This window comes from Rousettus aegyptiacus, unplaced genomic scaffold (assembly GCF_014176215.1).
Source record: "Rousettus aegyptiacus isolate mRouAeg1 unplaced genomic scaffold, mRouAeg1.p scaffold_m13_p_1, whole genome shotgun sequence".
In the NCBI taxonomy this organism is placed as follows: Eukaryota; Metazoa; Chordata; class Mammalia; order Chiroptera; family Pteropodidae; genus Rousettus; species Rousettus aegyptiacus.
The window spans coordinates 138,840,436-138,846,559 of record NW_023416284.1 but is presented as its reverse complement, the minus strand read 5'-3'; positions in this window follow the sequence as shown (position 1 = coordinate 138,846,559).

Below are 6,124 nucleotides of genomic sequence, written 5' to 3'. Positions count from 1 at the left end.
GACAGTGGTTCCAATACTCATTGGGAGATCAGGAGATCAATCAGCTCTAGGACAAGCTCAGACTGTTTTGGTTTCCTTTAATGGAGAAGGGGGAACTCTGGCAAATTTTGTCCTTGTGTAGTTTTCCTCTTGCAGTGCAGTGGTCTGTGACTTACAGCCCAATAGCCATGCCCTGATGCACGCACTCTCTTGAGTTGAATGAGAACATTCGACTCTGTCAATTTGCTGTGGAATACACCTCCCAGGTTTTCTGTGCTATGTAATACCAGCTCTGGACATTTCTCATTCAATGTTCATCTCTGTCAGATAGTCTGAAAATTGGAACCAGAAACACTTGACAAATCACTAGCTGCATCATGGTTACAGGTAGTGACATTTTGCTGTTGCTACTGCTGCTTATTCATGAAACTGGAGGTTAAGACTCTGTTTCTGAGATGTAAACTAGGGAAAACCCCACGTAAAGCACCAGCGTTGGGCAGAATATCACATAGACAATTTCCAACTGAAATGCCGGTTATCAGAAGTCATGTGGAGTCAGGAGTTGCCATGGAATCCATTTGTTTCTAAACCAGCTCCTCCTGCTGGAATAGTTTCTCATTATCATGTCTTTCTTATAGGGAGGCAGGGCAGAGAGGGGCAGAGAGAGAGAGAGAGAGAGAGAGAGAGAGAGAGAGAGAGAGAGAGTAAGAGCAGGAGCACAAGCCTGTGAGCCATCTGTTATAAAACTATGCTAATAATTCTCATACACTCAAGCCCTAAAATGAATAAAAAATTAAAAATTTTAAGCAGAGTTAATATCAGCTTGAACACATATTTATATTGATGTCTGGTTTGTAGTAAAACAATCCCATTGCTATCATGATTTCTCTTCTGTGACTTCTGATTATTCAGGGAGAATGCATGATGGCTTATCATACGACATTTATCTTCACAAACAAGTTATCGGATCTCCAGGAGTGAAAATAAATATTAAAGCAGATCTGAACCATGATAGGCTGCACATTTGCAGTACACTTGTTTTCCTCTGTTCTCCTATGTATCATTTTTTTTTTTTTTAGATTCTTAACCAGAACATTATAGCTTTTCCTCCTGTGAAACTCCTGTGAGGATGAATTTATCCCCTTGTTTCCTCCAAATTATTTGTTTAAATCATGAGAAGTGATTGGCTGGCATATGTTAATACTTGAGTTGTTTTTGTAATAAAGGCCCCATGTGTTTGTAGGTAAAATACAAAACAGGTTGATCAAATATCAACTTGGGACAACTGAATTTCAAAACATACAGAATCCATAAATTAACAACTGTTTTAACACATGTACAATATCATTTAGCATAATTAGTCAGGAGATCCGTTAAATGAAGACACATTAAAATTATGTTTGCATATTTATCTTCTGTATTTTGCTTTAAAGACTATTACATGTTTTATATGAGGAAAAAAAGAGTTGGTAGATGATTCCAGAACCTTGCTCCTGTTTCCAATTGTCTCCAATGTTCTAGTAGGCTCCCCTCAGGATTCAAGAAACCCTATCTCCGTTAAAAGCTAGGTCCCCAATCTTCCTTCCATCAAGGGACTTTAACCCAGTTTGAGCCAAGAGGGCCCCACCCTCAAATGTTTCTGGAAAGACAATTATAGGAAAGACATTCAAAAGGCCTTTAGGCAGATGAAAAGTTGTTTAACCTCCATAATAATAGAAAAACGATCAGTCTAAAAATAGACTGACTTATTAAGTGCTTTATTGCAAAGCTGTGAGGGAAACAGTCACTCTTCCACACTGCTGGTGAGAATGTCAATTAGCACTCCTGTGGTGGGCAACTTGGCAATATCTATTAGGAGTGGAAATCCACATACCCTTGACCTAGCAACTCCACTTATGGGAAATCTGGACAGTGGTTACACTTGTACACAGGTAAATGACACATGTATAGTGTTATTTATCGCTGTATTAGGTGTGATAGCAATGATGGGACACAACCTAAATGCCCTCAGTGGGTGACAGGCTAAATAAGTGATACTACTATTTTCTTAAACTAGAATGCTGTACAGATGTTTCGGAAAAAGGATGAGGAAGGTGTTATGGCAAGTGTAAAAAATCAAGGTACAGAACAGTGTGTAAAATATTAAGCTTGTTGTTGGCTTGAATATTCATAAAACAACTCAAGAAAAATAATAAAAAAGTAAATAGTTGTATAGCAGCAGATGCCAACTGGCAGCCCAAAGATGCATTTACTTGGTTTGCACAGCATTATAAATTGAATTTTACTTAATAACCCGCTATCTGGGTTAAAAAAGAGAAGAAGAAGAAGAAGAAGAAGAAGAAGAAGAAGAAGAAGAGGAGGAGGAGGAGGAGGAGGAGGAGGAGGAGGAGGAGGAGGAGGAGGAGGAGGAACAACAAAGAACAAGCAGGCCAGGGGTTAAGATAAGAAATGGTGCTGGTAACCTAATCTCTTTAGATTTTCCACCTTGCTTTAGGGTCACACCTCAGACATAACTAAAGCTGGATGGAGGGTCTCTGCAGTGGGAGCATTGATGCACTGACCGGTTTCATACCAGAGTAGCGCCGTGACTCACTTATAGAAATCCTTGTACCAAACTTCTCTTCAGATTTCCGAATAAGGATTAGGAGCCACAGTTGGGAAAAGGCATGCCTAGCATCTCCATTTCCCCAGGTTGTGCCTAGGAGCAGCACTGACATCCATTTGTCACAATAGGCACAGTACCTAGGGCCCATGATAGTTTTAGGGGCCCACAAATTGTTTTAATTTCTTTTACGATCAGAAGAAAAAAATAAATATAAGAATGTTGAGTATATGACAATGAATCCAACCTGAATTACATTCATCTTTTAACTAACATAGTTGTAAAATTTACCTTTCGTTTTTTTTTTTTTTTTTTTTTTTTTTTTTTTTTTTTTATGGAGAAAGTACCCAAAGGACTGATAAAAGCATAATGTCCTTATGTGGCCCTGCACAGGAGGAAGCACTTGCCACCTGAGCAGAGATCTAAACTTCACAGCCCCAATGCACACAGGCAAGGCCTCTTCCTCCAGGAACTGCTCCCAACACCATACACATCTTGGGCCCTTTACACTTAGGTCCTCTGGCAAAATCAGGGGAGGTTTTCAGGGCCAAAAGGAGAACAGATGATTATCTGCTATTTTTTCAATGTGCCCTACTCCTGGTCAATTGACCCAACCCTCTGATTTTCTCTGTAACCACATCAGAATCCTGGAACCCTGGAAACTTCTGGGGTTATCCTGAGCACTTCCTGACTTTCTGAGGCCAAGTTATCCACTAAAGGGTGGCCTGGTTGGGTTTCCAGTGCGTCCTCTCCCTCACACTGAGGCAATCATCCTCTTTCCTAAGGGGGCAGGAATGACCCGTCTTCAGGGAGTCCCATCCACACTATCAGAGCCATGAGCCTCGCCCCTAGGCCACAACTAGACAGACATATGATGCCATGAGTACAAGGTCTTACAATGGCAAGGACTATCCCTTCAAATCTTCTCCCTCCTGACATTTCTCCTCCAAAGACAAGCAACGGTTCTCAAAGTGCGGTTCCCTGACTGGCAGCTTGGCATCACCTGAGAACTTGTTAGAAAGGCAAATTATTGAGTTCCACCTCAGCTCTGCTAAATCATAAACTCTGAGAGTGGGGGCCAGCAATCTGTGTTTTAACAGCCCTTCCAAGCAATTCCCATGCAAGCTCAAATTCCAAAACGACCAGCTAGGAGCAACAGCGCCCAGATTTTCAAGGGCAGATTCCCTTGTCTCCGGCCCAGAGGTGATAAGTCGATCGAGGGTGGGACTCGAGAATGTGCCCCAGACGCCCGAGGCATTTGGTCCAAGGCCCCAGCGAACACAGGGGTACTTCCTAGGATTCTGGGGGTGACGCCAGGAGGGCAGGCGCAAGCAGCAGCCATTCGAGGCTCCGTGCCCAGAGGCACAGTGACTTTGGTCAGGCGGCGCCCGTAGCTGAGTTAAGCCGCTGCGTCTCCCGGCGGGTCCCCGCCTTCTCACTCGCGTAGTGCGAGGCAGCGGCCGCGCCCCTCGCTTTGAGCTCATTCTCAACTCGCTCCCGCCGCAGCGAGAGCTGCCTGGTGCTAAAACCACTCCTTCCCTCCTGAAACTTACAGAATGCCAACTCCCCCGCCCAAAAGGCATTTCTGATTCCTAGTTAGAGTGGGGCTTGAAGGTCTATATTAAAAAGGAGCACTTGGCCACCCCCTCCTCCCAGGTGACCCTGAGGCTCAGCCAGGTCTGGAAGCCAGTCATCTGTTTATGGATTAGAGGGATCAGCCTCAAGAGACTGCGTTACCCACTCCTCTTAGAAGGCGGAGGACTACTGGGTTCAGGCACTCGCAGCACAGTCCCTGGATACACTGGTCCCTGGGCACAAATTTGGGGCTCAGAAGGAGAAATTCTCCAGAAACCTAATTCAAAGGTTCTCCAAGCCGAGTGAGTAAAGCACATGCCCTCTGGATCTACCCAATTATGATGCCCCTCACCCTTTTCCAGGCCACTGACACCACTCTGCCAGCTTCCGGCCACCCCGCCCCCACTCATTGGCCTCGGCCTGGCGTGAGATCCTGTGCACTCAACATAATTTGGCCTTAGGAATCTAAGTGTTTTTCAGCCCAAAGTCGCAAAACAATGTTAGTCTTCAGATTTTGAACACCTGGTTGTGCTCCTGTGCTCAGCTTTGCTGAATTTACACATATACATCATCGAAAACTCGATTTCTGGAAAGGAAAAGTGTGAAAAGTGCCCACGCCCAGAGCGGCAGGCACCCACTGTTTCCGGCCCTCAGAATGAGCAGCATCAGAGTTTTCCAGTTGTTTTAAAATGTGCAGTGTATTAAGCACTTTGGTTTCTTAGCGACCAGTTCAAGGTATATTAGGCTAGGTTTCAAAATCTGTGTGGAAAATACATTATCCAGAATATTTAGAGGAAGTATATAATATCTTTACTTGCATTTGCCACTCTTGTTTTTCAAGTTGGTGCATTTTCTTTTTCTTTCTTTCTTTCTTTTTCTTTTCTTTTTTTTTTCAGTGTGTAACCACTAAAGTTAATATTTTGGACATTTCAATGGTCGATTCAGGCAGGTGCCTGAGAAGCAGTACGTCAGAAGAGGGTTGTCTTTTGTTTTGTTTTCACAAAATATCTTATACTCTCCAAAACGTCCTGACCAAAAAAAAATATTTACTGCAATTTTAAATTAAATATGGCTCGAATTTTTTTTTTTTTTTTTTGGAGGTTTCTCCTAGCCTTTGTTTTCTAGCACACCAGCCCCACCGGGTCAAAGTTATAGCGGGCTCTTGTTTCTGTCTGGACATCACAACGTCTAAATTTGGTAATGAAATGGGACTAGAGTAGGATTCATTTATATACATGGAAGAAGTAAAACGTCAGTATTGCCCTAGATATTAATATTACTCTTTCTAGTGGTCGAGAGTGAACGTCTAGATATAACATACTGAGATATTTAAGTGGGCGCCTTTATCCTACCCTTGGCCACTGTGTAAAATCAGTGCCTATGTACCTTGTACAAGTGCGTGTGTGTGATGTACAACGTGCGCGTCCCTAGCAGTCTGTAAAAAAACAAGAAAGTATATGGGGGGGGGCAGAGACAGAAATCACTAGAGTTTTGATAAGATGCTCAAGCATCAAGCTGCAGAGAGGAGTTGCCAAAAGGCAGAATATCAGTCTGTGCCCAATCAGCGGCCGGCACCACAACACGCCCGGGTTCCGGACGCTGCGCTGAAACCCGGCTCCACGGTTTGCACCGGAATTCCGCTGGGCGTTCACTTGTTCTTTTATAAATCAAGGGTTCAGCTTCTTGAGTCTGGACTTTGCCTAATGTTGGAATGAGTCAGGTGACCCTCAGAGGCAACCTCTTCTTGGTTCCCGGCATACTGGCGAGTTGGTCCTGGGATCTGCCAGGGCGGGCACGCCTTGCTCTCAAACTGGAACCTTGGGCCCCTGCACGTGGTGGTGTCCTGGCTGGTTTGAGGGCGGGCTCCATGCCGTAGCATCCCGGGTCGCCCCGGAGATGGAAGAGGTTCCTAGGGGCACACTGTCGCTGTTACTCTAGGCTGTTTGCCCTCCTTGGAGGTGGTGGTGG